We start from the raw sequence: 13981 nt of genomic DNA, 5'->3' as shown, positions 1-13981 counted from the left end.
AAAAATCTGTTCACTTGAATCAGGTCCTAAATAGGTGCACACATTCCCATTGGTTGGTCACTTAAGTCTCTTCATCTAGAGATTCCCCTTCTGTCACTTTTTCCTTGAAATATATTTGTTGAAGAAACCAAGTCATTTCTTCTGTAAATTTTCCACATTGTGAGTTGCACTGGTTACATCCTTTTAGGCTCATTTAACAAATTCCTCTGTCCCAGGATTTCCTATTTTCAGCAACTTTACTTCACAAGTAGTCCTGTTGTATCACTGTAATTTAAAATGAATTTTAAAATATTCGATATGTCTGATTCAATGAGAACTGTATTTCTTATTAATGCTTCAGTTGTCCCGTTTTGTTGTCCCATTTTGTCAATGGGAGCCTCTTCAAGTTGGCTCTTGAGTCCTTTTAACGTGACTCTAGGAATCCCCAAGAGCTTCCTTGTTCTCCAGTAAAGCATTTTGTGTACTTTCCTTCCCTGGCCAGGAATCAACTGTTTTTTCAAGGAGCTCTGGTTCCTGTTTGTGGAAACTGGTATCTAGACTCACAGCCTTGGCTTGGGGATTTCATGAGGGTTGGCCATGGGGACATACTGCAGAGCTCCCGCCGGAGCCTCCTGTCTTCAGGAAGGGTGTGCTTTGTGTGTTTGTAAACAGTGTAGCATCAATGTTTTCCGGAGTTGGTGGTGGTGCCATTCTTCCTTTTCAATTATAAATTGCCTTTTGTTTCCCTGCACCACAGTCAGTTCAGTGGCTACAGGTTGACACGGAGTGACGTGTATTTGGATCAGTGATATTTGGGGCCTGTAATTTACCAGTGGTGAGACACTTACGCCTTGTGTTTCAAATAGGAATCATCATAACTATGTTCTCCAACAACTTGTACATGACTGACCACTGAATTTGTGAATACAATTGAGACTTCTTTTTTATTACCAAGTTCTTTTTCTACTGAAGAATGGGTAGAGGTGGGTGGGGGAACTGTGGGGCATGTCAACCCATTGAAGTTAGCGCCAGTCACTATCATTTGAGAGTCTCTCCTTTCACCTGAAAGAAACAGGCACTAGCGGAGAAATTTCTAGCACCTCGAGAAGGGAAAATTGGAGGCTGGGAAAATGAAGGCTTCTGGTTTCAGACCCACATACAATGTGCCTCTAGGCCAGAGAAATCCTGCTCTCACAGGTATGGCCCCGATCCTTTGCAGAAGCCAGGCTCAAGGTTCCCTTTCTTCCCTCTGGGATGCAGCTGATTGGGCCTCTCCTTTCATCTTCTTCTCCATCCAGCTTCAACTCCCTGGACGACCATGAGTGGGAACAGGCCGTGTGGTGTGCTCCCTCTGTTCTTGGCTTTACTGTAGAAATGAATAACTTCCAAGTCAGTGGCCACCTGCCCCAGAGCCTGGGTCCTGGTGCCCCCTTCTTGTCACTCTGACCCCTACCCTTGTCCCCAACTTTATCACATCTATCACCTGGCCTCAATCACTCAGCCTCACTATCTGCTCCCCAACCCCCAGTTTCCCACATCTTCCTTATGGTCTTCCTGTCCATCTGCCAATTCAATTTTATTCTACATGCTTCAGTCTCCATTCACCTCAACGAGTAGTTACTGGACACTCACCGTGGCCAGGCACCATGCTAGGAGCTATAGTGGATATGGAGATGACCCGGACAGTTCCCTCAATGTCGTGATGAACATACAAACCAAGTGAGGTGGGAGAATATATGGAAACACAAATGATGCAAGAGAGGGAATCCAGGAGAACTTCACAGAGGACACATTTGAGCTGATCTTGAAGGACGAGTGGGGTGTCAAGAGGCAGAGAAGGGGGAATAGTGTCAAGTCCTACCCCAGCTATGCTGATGTATGTGCTTTCCAGCCACACCTCATCTGATTCCTTCCCTGTTCCCTGTACTTAGGACTGCACTGCTCAAGACTCCAGCACCTGTGTCGCCTCCTAGTTTTTCCCAAGACAGCCCAGCCTGAAGGAGTAGCTGGGATAACTTGTGACTTCTGGCTCTCCCCACAAGGAGGAAATTCAGTTCACCCAGCTGGGGCACCTGGTGAGGATGCCGGCCGTGTGCTGCCAGGACCCCGTGGACAGTGTCTGCTCCTTGCCTGCTGAGGCCGCTACAGCCTCTACCGTATCCTCCTGCTGTGAAGGCCTATGCACAGCCCTCTCTCGTCCCTCCCCTCCAACCTCCCCACGTGCTCCGTTCCAGAAGAGTGAGGGCCTAGAAATTACCTGATCACGTCATTTCCCTGGTGAGACCTGCCCCCAAACACCTGCAGTGACCCTTTGGGACAAAATACCTGCTCAGGAAAGAATTCTTTTGACTTAGTTCCTCCCCTCCAGCTGAGCTTCATACTCATACCCAATTCAACCTCTGCTTTGAGGCAGCAAAGTGGGGGCTCCTTAGACACGAGCCGTCAGCATCCCATATGGTGATGTCCACCCTTCCCTGCCCACCCCCACCCCTCTCCAAGCCAGCTTAGCTCAGTAGGTGCCCTGGGCTAGGCTGGGGTCCCTGAAAGGTGGGAAAGAGGGCCTAAGCCTTCTGAGTGTCTGAGGGGTGGGTTTGGGGTCTTTGTTTCAGACGTGAGGAGGAAAACGTAAGGGCTATTGGAAGAAGAAGGCAAGAGTGAAGCCTACAGTGCCAACACCCTCTATAACAACACCTTTCAGATTGGCAAGGTGAGGAGGCAGGGCCAGGACAATGTGGGGAGAGCTGGGGCCTCTCATTTACGTAGTGTTCCAGCCCCCTCGGGTGAGACTCTTGTATCTGCCTTCCCTCTCTGACTGGCTGTGAAGGTTTTTTGGGGGGACTGTACCTGTGTGATGGAAGGCCCACACGTGCTCCCTTGAGCATCTGGGTCCTGACCCTTTGTCTTGGTCTGTCCCCTAGAAGCATTGGTTTCATGGTCCCGATGTTTCCTGAGCATTGTATATCCCAACTCCTGCCTCAGAGAGGTGGCCCTAAGGAACATAGCACCAGCCCCTCTGTCCCACTGCTCTGCCTCTGCAGCCTCTGGGTTCTGAGCCCCACATTGCACTGAGGTCAGTGTGTCTGCCGCCCACCCCAAAGACTCTGGCTGTAGGGACAGCGTCCTCTGGGAATTCAGCAGACAGCACAGGCCTAGGACAAGAGGGCATCTTGCTCCCAAGAGGGATTCTCCCTCGCCCTGTTCCCGGGAAGGGTGGTCCGGGCCATCTGAGGCAGGGGGCCCGGGCGAGTCCAGACTGGCGGCCCGTGTTGCAGGCGTTTGCAGAGCCCTTCACCCAGAGCCGGCTCTGCGACCTGGTGCTGGAGGCCGTGGAGGGCCTGCCCGATAGCAAGGCCGAGTCGTCTCTGGCTGCTGCCCAGCTGACGAGCGCTGTCATGGAAGAGCGGGGCAGAGACATGACAAAGGTATGGTGGCACTATGGCAAGAGCTCTGCCCTGTAAATCAGGAGCCCTGGGCTCTCTCCTGGCTCTAGTACTAACCAGATGCAGGGCCTCCGGCAAGTCCCTTCTCCTCTGTTGGTCTTAGTTCACTCACCTGTAAAGTGTAGACTTGGACTAGATTTTCTCTGTGGTCCCACGAGCTGTGACATTTGTAGTCCTGAGCTCGAAACTGCCTCCTGTGCTGGGGTCTGGTTCCTCAGTTCACACCAGCACGGGCAGGGCTGTAGGCAGCTGCAGTGGCTAAAAGCCAGAGCGCGGGGAGGCACTGCTGGGGGCATTCTCCTGGTCCCCCAGAGTGTCAGGGCTTAGGCTGTGGATTGAAAATCAACAAGCTCATGGATGGAGTGACTCTCACCTTTGAATGTGTTGTCTTTTTGTTTGTTTGTTTGTTTGTTTAGTTTAACATGGAAGATTTAGAATAACAATCTACATCTTCCACTTCACTGAAAAAACTTTCAAATGGAGTCACCTAGCACACCTGTCTGAGTGGCCACTGTCCCTTTTATAGATGGGGCCTGGGCCCTCTGAGACCATCGTACTCTCTGAGTCCCCTGACACCGTTGCCCTTACTCACTTGTGTGACCTGCCGGGCCGGGGGACTGGAACTGGAAGGACGCGCTGAGGGTGTCTGGGAGCACCGCACTGGAACGGGCTTCCCAGGGCTCTGTGCTAGGGACTTGGGGGCCAGGACAGAACATAGGGGACCCCACCTCTTGAGGGTTGAAAGTTGAGTGAAAGCTGATCCCAGCAGGAAGGGGAACCCCTGAAGTGTCTGCAGTGCTTTTGCCTTCCCTCCTGGTGGACTTGCACTGCCTGAGTAACCTGGGAACTCATCTACAAACTTTGGGGCTGCGGCAGGCATTTGCTACAGTGGCCTTGGTGCCAGCTTCTGCAGTTTTTCCTGTGGCCCTTGCTGGTCTGGCATCTGGTGCCCCAGAACTCTGCCTTGGGAAGGGAGTCACTGGCAGGACTGCAACTAGGCCCACTGAGTTTGGAAGTTGATAGGGGAGGAAGGCCGGAAAGAAGCATGGAAGGAGATACGGGGACTTCTGGCTCTGCCCTGTAGGTTGAGGAAACTGTGGAGGGCGTCCTTGAACAGCTCAACTCCGATCTGGAGCCCAGCACAAAGGGGAGACCCCACAGGCCATGCGCTCTCTGGCAGGCAGCAGCACCTGCACTGTGGTCCCCGTGCTGCCCAGCAAGCCCCTGCCCTGGGACAGGTGCCTCTGCCCTGGCCCAGGGCCACATTCTGCAGTGCAGGAAGCCCCTAGTACCTGGCCCCAAGGCCCAGACTAAAAGTCACTCTGCAAGGATGCTGTCTGTTTCCCCCCCTTCTCTTTGATCCCAAGCGTGTCCTCTCCGTGTCCTCTGGCCAATTCTGCTTTGGTCTCACTCCCTCTAGTCCCTGAGAACTGGCTCTTCATGGGCCTGAGACCAGACTCGTACTAGGACTGTGATCACCAGAGCCCATGACATTGCTGTCCCTGAGTCTTGCAGCTCCACTCTGTCCCGGTAGAAGGCATTTGGCACCCAGCGAGACGCCACACTCAATGTCCTGCGGCTGCTCGCTGACATCCTGGGAAGGACCTACTCAGAGAGGGCACAGTGGAGGACGCCCAGCCTGTGTGGTCTGCAAAGGGAGGAGGGGACCTAGGATGTCCTGTTCTGGGAGCTTGGGGGCAGAGTTAGGGATCACAGGGCTTGACTTCAGGGCTCAAGCAGGTAGTGGGGAGGGGCAAAGAGTAGAGGGTTCACACTGGCTCCTCACAGGAGCACTTTCACCTCCTTTTGGTGCTTTTGGACCTAAGAATGCCTGGTGGAGAAAGGGTGGGGACCAGCCGCATTGTATGAACAAGGAAGCTGCCAGGCAGGGTCACCAGCTTGTGCTCTCTCCTGATTTGGGGGCTGGCATCATTTTACAGGAAGCCTGGGGGTATGGCAAGGGGTGTAGGACGGGAGGAGGTTTGGTTGCCTGAAGTTAATGTAGACAAATATGCCAGAAATCAACTTCTGCTGAGCATTTACAGCCAGTTTCCTTTCCATTTTTAATGTCAAGTGAGCAGAAAAGGAGGCAGATTGCATGTGGTGGTCCCCTCGTTTCCCTAGGGGTGAGGTGGGTGTTGTTCAGTCTTTGGATGTTTCTTACAAGCCTGGGTCACAGTGAGCTGTGCCGGCTAGGCAGTGACAGAGAGGGACAGGGTGGGCTTCCAGCCCAGGCTTTCAGTGTGAGGGATTGTGGCCCAGGCCTGGTCAATTCTGCTCCCCGCTCCCCAGGTGACACGTGCCTTGTGTGAGATGATGTCAGGACCCCTGTGCCAGGAGGCTGCCCAGGAACTCTTCCCCCAGCTGTTGCTGGTGGCGCTGTGTCGTCTCTACTGGGTGACTGACTGAGCAAAGTGCTCCCCAGAAGATGGTGGTGTCCAGCCAGAAGGGGGCCCGGGGCAGCGAGAGCAAGTCCTTTGACCCCACTAGGTAAGCCTCACCTCTAGGCGGTGGAGAAATGCAATGAGTCGATTCATGAGAGCCCTGGATGACTGTTAATAGATGCTGATCTATTAAGGACACAAAGAAGAGAAGACTAGGACATGGTGTGGGTGCTGCAGCATCATGCACTGGAATATTCTCTCAGATTTTCGTATTTCTCATTACTCCTTTCACCATGTGCACTCTTCTGCTGACTTACACCAGGGTTCCTACCCATGTTTGTAATGCTGTACGTGAAGAGCTTCAGTTAGATGGTAGAGGACAGGGTCAAGACTGTGTCACCCTCTTCACTCAGGGTTGGCCGTTTGAATTGGCCTGGTTGGCCCGAGTTGGCTTCCTCACTAGCTGCCCCATCTTGTGCAAGTCCCTACTGGAATTCAGTTTTCTTACCTGTTATACGGGGGTTGGACTCCTAAATTAGTGGTTGTCATACTTTTTTTTAACCTCAGAACATTTGATTCCAATGAAATCTGAGATGAAAATAAAAATAAATGAAACCGATAAAAGGAGAGACACTCGGATTAGGTGGGTGCGGAGGTGAAGTGTGAGAACAGAATTTGAAAACCACGGCACTAGGACATCCCTGCAGTGTCTTTCGTAGGACTCTGTGGTTGGAAGAGTGTTGGGGTGACAGGTGAGTGGATGGGCAATCGGAGATGGGGCCATAGAGTCATGACATCCTGTCAGCAGGAGAGCGGAACCCAGCTAGCAGGCTGAGCACTGTCTCCAACTAGCCAGCACAGGAACGCAACCCAGGGTGTAACACCTTGTCCATCTTTTTGGCCTTTTCTTTTCACAAACCATATGGTGCTGGCCTTCAGCTGTACCCTGGAGGTAGTGAAGTTGGTGCTACTGGGAGCTGCCTACAAGGGAGTGATGTCCTATGCAAATGACCACCACTGCTGGGACCTTCTTTTCCAGCTCCGAATCTTTCTACATATGGGTCATGAACCTGACAAGGTGGAACCACTTTCCCAGTGCTCCTGGCACCCCTCTAACCCCTGACTCTAGTCTCCCAGGTCCCAGCACTCAAATATAGTAGCCTTCCACCCTCCCTCCCCAACCGCCCAGCCCTCTGCTCTCCTGACTCCTCAGCCCTCAAGTCTTCCCTATTGTGTGTGCACTGGCCCCTGGCCACCCCCCAACGCCCAGCAACTGCTTGCTTCCTGTGTCCCATGCCAGCACAATGGTTAAGATGTGTGACCCCTCCCTTCTTCACTGAATCAACAGCTATGTCAAGAAGTACCTCTACAGTGTGGATAAGGGTAGGAAAATCCTGGCAGGGCCTTCTATTCACAGGTGAGAGGTGGGGAGAGTCCAACAGCAGTAGCCATCCCCTTCCTGTAGCTGAGGGACTGACTATTTAACAGGATGTTAACTAACTTGTCCCAGGAAGGAGAAAAAAAGAGAATCAAGCCATCTCAGTGGCATTCCCTTCCCTGGCACATCAACAGACTGGTTCAAGGAGGCCAGGAGAGCTGGGAAGGGGTTAGCAGTTCTAGTCCTTCCTGAACGATGCAGGATCCCGGCATCAGGCTCCAAATTCAAGCCTTACCAGCATTACCCCCTAAGCCCTTCCCCATAGCCTCCACCCCATGTGACCAGATCTGCCACTGCTCTCACCTGGACACAGTCCTTGCCTGAGCAGGCGACTGAGGGAGGGCTCAGGGAGCACAGGGTCCCCCTGACCTCTCCTCCATCCATTACCGTGGTGTTCTCCCTCTCAGCTCCTCTGGCACCATCAGTGGTGTAGACGTTGATGCACCAGTCAGTCTCTGGGTGCTCTAACTCCGTGGATCAAGGATCCCAACCTCATCATGGAGGAAATTGGCCTGCGGGGAATCAGTAACCTGGCCCTGCACCCAGGATATGTAAGAGTGGGGGAGTGCCCAGTGGCATCACCCAGGAATCCCTGGAACATCTGCTTTTCCTCCTGGGTCCCTCAGTTGCCCCAGGTTTAGTACATCCCACCCCTCATCCGAGGACATCACAACATCCAGTGTGTGGGCCTCCCTAGGAGTGTCCTCAAGCTGCCTGACCCACTGCGCCTTCATTTCCTTGGCACATCCAGCCCCTAGGTCTCCTACGTCTATTCCTCTTAGGCACCATCTATGTACTCTAAGTCCCAAGAGTGCTGCATGATCTCTGCCTTCTCCCACATAGTCAAAGGCTCTCAAGAGCTGGTTCCATTCTTACGAGGTTTTCTGAATGCTAAGGCATGGGTGGCCGTGCAGGCAGTGGAGAGCCTGCAGAACATCATCCACCACAGGCAGGACAAGGACATCCAGGAAATGTTCTGCAGCATCTGCCGGCACCTGCATCCGCTCATCAATGATGTATGTGCCTGCAGCCCTAGGAGCCCTTGGGAACAATATGGGCTGGGGCTGGGGGTGAACCCTGGGGCTTAACTAAGGGTTGGGCTAGGCCAAGGGCCTGTAGCCCAAGGCTGAGATAATGGAGGGACAGACGAAACTCCTGGCCACATGGAGCAGTGCACAGGACACGTCGCAAGTGCCTTGCCTATCACTTCCAGACGCAGCACATGCCTCCACTTACTCTGCCCCTAGAAGTTCCCTGGAGGAGCCACTGGACCAAAAATTGAAAGCTCACACACTGGTATGAAGTTGGTGTTCACTCTAAGGACCCAGATTCCACTCAAGGAGTGAAGAGTGGAGAGAACTGATGGCTCTACCCTTCTCCCAAATAATACAGGGACCTTAAAATGCTAGAGTCCTTGTGGCAAGAGAAATCTGAGACTCAGCAATTTGGACTAACAGACCAATACCAACCCTCCCCATGTCTCATGCTCCTTACAGACCATGGCATCTTAGAGCTGAAGGGAACTCAATGTCCCTGAGACACATGTTGATAGTACTCCTGTTGTGGCATTTGTAACTTGTTTGGCTTTTGAACCTTAGGTTGGAATTATTTTGGTATAGGTCTCATCTCCTCTATGACCCTGGAAACTCCCAAATGGCTAGGTCCATGTCTGACTCATCCATCTTTCAGTTACTTTAAAATTCAGCACTTATACTGTCCTTGACTTAACAAAGCCCAAAGGTAATATCTTTTCCCTCCATTCAAACAACATAAAGACTGGAATGCTTTAATTCTGATTACACCTTCCCCAGTTATATCTGAATGTTGTCTAGTATTTTAGTTCTACCTGCTTATTAAATCTCCAAATGTGGTCTTTATATCATCATCATGATTGTTACTATTTTATACAGTCAATACTTACGTAGAATTGCCCATATGTTAGCAAATCTTGCTCACCTTTCCTTCTTACAGCTCTTTCCTCCCTCTGGGAGTCTGCTTCCCCCTTCCTTTCCGGTTCCTTGAGTGAGGGTCTGAAAGTAGTAAACATTTTCAGTCTTAGTATGAAAATGTCTTTATTTTGCCTCATATTTGTCTTTAGTTGTTAGTAGTTTACAATGTAAACATTACAGTATTTCTCAAATGTGGTCCCTTCCTTTTGTAGTGTTGGTTTTCCTCAATGTTTGCCGATCCTTGAAGTGATTTCTGGCATTTTTATGCTAGAGAATCTCGGCGGGCCCCCAGTGAAAGCAACGCCCCCTACTGCAGCCTGATGTCAGGAATCATGGGGAGCATCCCGGGATAAGTGGACAGTCGGATGTGCCAGTGGCCAGTCCTCTGACTCTAGGGCTCCCTCCTATCCCTGGGGGATATCAGACCCCCAGGGAACTTTCCCCTCTCTTTGGTCTGGACACCCCACTCCCTGCTCTGCTGGAGTGTCCCATGCTCCTGCTGCTTGGTCATTGACAAGGGGGATACTGCGAGGGAGAAACTGAACAGGACGGCTGAACTGCAGCCCCCAAACCGCCACCTGTTGGTTGCCCAGAATTATCTCCCACTCCCTGTATTCACAGCCCCTGAGCTTAGAGCACTCCCGGAACTCCTGCCACCTCCTGCGGTAGTATTTTCTTGCCCACACTCCAGGCTATAATTTCTGCTTTAATTCCAATTCTGTCTGCTGTTCATCTTTCAGGGATGTTCTAGTCCTCTGGAGGGGAATGGAAGAACTCCACCTCATACTTCAGATCCATTACGAATTGTAAAAACATATTTCCTCTCTTTTTTCTAGGAATGAGATGACTGCAGCAATGCTCAGTCACCCATTTTAAGCTACCGTGCATGTGATATTTTTCTCTTTACTTTTGTCACTAAAGTACTAATAAGGAATTATCTCTCTGTTTAGCCAGTATGCTATAACATGCACATCCCACTTGTTTAAAAGTCTGCCTCTGTGTTCAGGAACTATCTGTGTTGTCCCACCATGCCTCTGTCATTTGGCATTGTGCCTACCTAGCTCATGATAGGTATTCAAGGAATATTTGTCCAATTAATATATAATATACTCCTGAAAATGTGTAAAACTTAGCTGTTTGTGGTCATTATTAATTCATATAAGCTAATATAGACGTAAACAGTTTATTCATAGCATAACTAGGATGAAAATAAGCATTTTTTAAAATTTGGAATGCTAGAGATAAATCCTTAAAAGGGAAGAAAGTTACGAGCTGTAGATGTGGTCCATGGTAGAACTGAAGCTATGATGTTGTTTCCCGGGCACTGTGCCTACATTAACTGGCTCCTCAGCTATAAGGTCTAAAGAGAGTCACTGAGAGACACAGGCAGCGTGGTCTCCACAGTAAGTAACAGTGCAGCCAGTGCGCTCTGGACAGCCTCGCTGAGATGGGGATGAGAGGAAGCCGGGCCAGGCAGGGCCAGGGGAACCACGGCCCCCTCATCTCCGTTTTGTGCTCCCTGGCAGGAGAGGGAGCCGGTGAGGATCGCAGCCTCCTCTGCCCTCGGCCACATGCTGGGACGGGACGTGAAATATAAGCCTGGAGCCACAGTGAAAAGGGAACTGTATAAATTTCTGCTCCCGTTGCTGCTGAACATGCAGGAGGAAAACAGTGAGATGGTCAAGGTACACTGGTTGTCTCTGTGCTGCCAACCCCAGGCCACTTCATGCCCTCTTTGTGCCAGAGCAGAGCCCCTTCCCTTTGGCTCTGTCTTCATGAGACTGGCTGTGGCTGTGCACTCTACAGCCACCTCTTTGGCATCCTCCTCTGGGCTGGCCCTGAGCACTCTCACCCTCTCTTTGTGGTGTGGGGACTTCCACTCAGCCCCTGGCCTGGGCAGGCATAGGACTGGCGCCTGGGGGTCCCTTCCCTCCACCCATAGGCCTGTGGAGGGGCCCTCACTGAGTGGGCGGAGGTGATTGGCTGGGCATCCCTGGCCAGCACCTTCCAGCACACCACCCTCAGCGACCACCTCCAGGTGTTACAGGACACACGCGAGTACCTGGTGAGTGAGTGTCTCTGAGGAAACTAAGTGTCAGCATCCATCCTGGGGACAGAACAGTAGGCTCAGTGTACAGAGGGTGCACGGTGACAGATATGTTCCCTCAGTTCCTGATTCTCATTCTTTAGCATCAGTGGCCTCTGAGAACCCTCACCTGGGAGGCCAGGCCCTGGTGCTCTGCATTTGAACCTCATGGCATCCCAATCCCTGCCTCAGAGGCCAGGGACATCATGCTGGGTTAGTGGATGACCAGAGGACACAGGTCTCTGGTTACAGTGGCAGGAAGCCCTTTTGGCAGGAGTTATGGGCCTGTGGCTCCTGCAGTCAAGGACAGGCCAGAGATCAGGAATCCTGGTTGAAAAGTAAACACTTAAGGGCTAAGCAAGTAGGTGAGGAAATGATGCAAGTAATTCTGATATTATGAATCGCTTACATAGATAGAGCACTTTACAAAGCACTTTTGCAGCCATTACCCCATTGACACCTTACAATTATGTGAGGGAGGCTGGGCAGGTTTTCCCTCAACTCTAAGGAGAGAACAGTGAAGCCAGGAAATGCCAGGGCCAGTATTCAAACCTGGGTCTCCTGGCTCCATGTCAGGTGTGTTTTCCCTTTTCTCGGTAGCCAGGAACAAAATTCTCCTTATGAGCTTCCTGCTGAGTCTGTGCTCTTGCTGGCCTGTGAGGGACTGGGGGGTCTGAGTGTGCAGGGTGGAGCAGTTGAAGCTGCCTGGAGACAGACGGCTGCTGCTGTGCACAGGGTGGGTGGGTGTGGCTGCTATAGAAGGTCTTTAGTAGAGTCCCCAGTGGCCCCTGTCCTGATCAGCACCACCCTCCTTGGCTCCAGAGGTCCATGTAGGGGAGTTGCTGTCCTAGAGCTTTGAGTTCCTGGAGAGCCCACAGACCTCCCTCAGGGCAGCTGCCCTCAACTTTGTAGGTGAGGAGGGGGCTCCTGTAGATTCCTGCCTCCTCTCGTCAGCAGGAGGACCCTCCTTAATCTTCTGCTAGAGGCCAAGCAGACCCATGGCATGATGAAGCAGGTCACCTCCTATCCCAGTCTTGACCTGATGAGAGAGGTTGACCTGTGGCCAGGCCTCAAATTCTGCTTTAGACAGGCTCAGGGGAGGCAGAGGAAGCTGTGTGTCCTACCCCAGGTCTGTGTGGGTCTCCCCACCGTCTGCTGCTTTGTAAGGGAGAGAGCCATAAGCATTGGAAATGGGAAAAAACTATTGCTTCCACTGGGGCCCTATAGACGTTCCAAATTATTTTTGATTTGAATTATTGTAGTAATGAGTGTTAATGTTAGAAAAACTAAAAAATTCTGATTTGCAAAAAGAAGAAAATAAATAATGCCAAACTTTCACCATTTGGAATTTTTTTTTTTTTTTTTTTTGAGACAGAGTCTCACTCTGTTGCCCAGGCTAGAGTGCCGTGACATCAGCCTAGCTCACAGCAACCTCAAACTCCTGGGCTCGAGCAATCCTCCTGCCTCAGCCTCCCGAGTAACTGAGACTATAGGCATGAGCCACCATGCCCGGCTAATTTTTTCTATATATATTTTTAGTTGTCCAGATAATTTGTTTCTATTTTTTAGTAGAGATGGGGTCTCGCTCTTGCTCAGTCTGGTCTCGAACTTCTGACCTCGAGCGATCCACCCGCCCCGGCCTCCCAGAGTGCTAGGATTACAGGCGTGAGCCACCGCGCCCGGCCCACCATTTGGATTTAACCATTGCTAACATTCTGGAGTTTTTTCCTAAGAATATACTATATACACAAACACATACACCTATACATAAGCACTTTTTAAAACTGCAGTTTGCTATACTGTTTTTCTTCCCTTGCTGTATCATAAATATATACCCTTATATATTCTTCAACATTATTGTTAATGATTGTGTATTATTAATTCCACTGTATGGATGGATTTATGGGACAATTTATTAAATGAGAGCATAATGTTGAATATTGGGACTAGGTCTTTTCTTGTTTTATAAGCGGGGATGCAGTGGTTAAGTCTCTGCATGACATCATAATTACTTTGTTAAGATAAATTTCAAGTAGAATTGCTAGACCCAAAGGGTTATGCAGAATTTTAAAGATTTTGATGCTTATTGCCAAATGCTCTCTACAATGATTGAATCATGTTCTGCCCCCACCAGTACGATATATGATGATCCATTTATACAGACAGTTGCCAAACCTGGGTAATATTTTAAAAATCATTACCAATTTGATAGGTGAAAAATAATATCTGGTCATTGTTTTGATTGTTAATATTTATTGTCAGCGGCAAGATTAAATCTTTTTTGTGTTTGTTGGCAATGTGTTTTTCATTTTTGCTAATTAATCACCTTGTGTGCTTTGCCCATCATCCTGTTGGTGTGGGAGCCCCATGGAGGTTAGCATCCTGGGCTCATGCTCTACTTGTCACATGCTGATGACAATTTGGGGGCACAGCCACTCTGAGGGTTGTTGTTTTACTAAGACATTGCTGTCTAGGCTGCAAGTCATCTCTGACGTATACCCCTTGCTGGGACTTGTCTAGACATTTCCTTTTTGACTACTGAATGTGGGAAAGAGGTAGCCCAAAGGTCCAGGAACTCTGGAACGATTTTACATCTGTCTTGTCTTTAGGATTCACAATTAGAAACATCAATATGAACCGCGTCAGGTGATAAGGACTGGTGAGTCTGGGTCTGGTGCCAGGGTTCTGCATGACGCACGTGGGTG

General features: G+C 50.5%; 1 long non-coding RNA gene across 1 annotated transcript in view; it reads left to right on the top strand.

Annotated features, from left to right (window-relative positions):
* The first annotated feature begins 1623 nt into the window (after window positions 1–1623).
* LOC123623424 overlaps window positions 1624–13981 on the top strand; it is a 28210-nt gene continuing 15852 nt past the window's right edge. The window contains exons 1-4 of the long non-coding RNA XR_006729853.1: window positions 1624–2256; window positions 2589–2686; window positions 3252–3401; window positions 5712–5909. This is a non-coding gene — a long non-coding RNA (uncharacterized LOC123623424). The remainder of the gene's footprint in view (window positions 2257–2588; window positions 2687–3251; window positions 3402–5711; window positions 5910–13981) is intronic.

Source organism: Lemur catta, chromosome 18 (genome assembly GCF_020740605.2).
Source record: "Lemur catta isolate mLemCat1 chromosome 18, mLemCat1.pri, whole genome shotgun sequence".
Classification (NCBI taxonomy): domain Eukaryota; kingdom Metazoa; phylum Chordata; class Mammalia; order Primates; family Lemuridae; genus Lemur; species Lemur catta.
The sequence above is the reverse complement of the archived record's forward strand: the minus strand, read 5'-3'. Positions and strand labels throughout refer to the sequence as shown.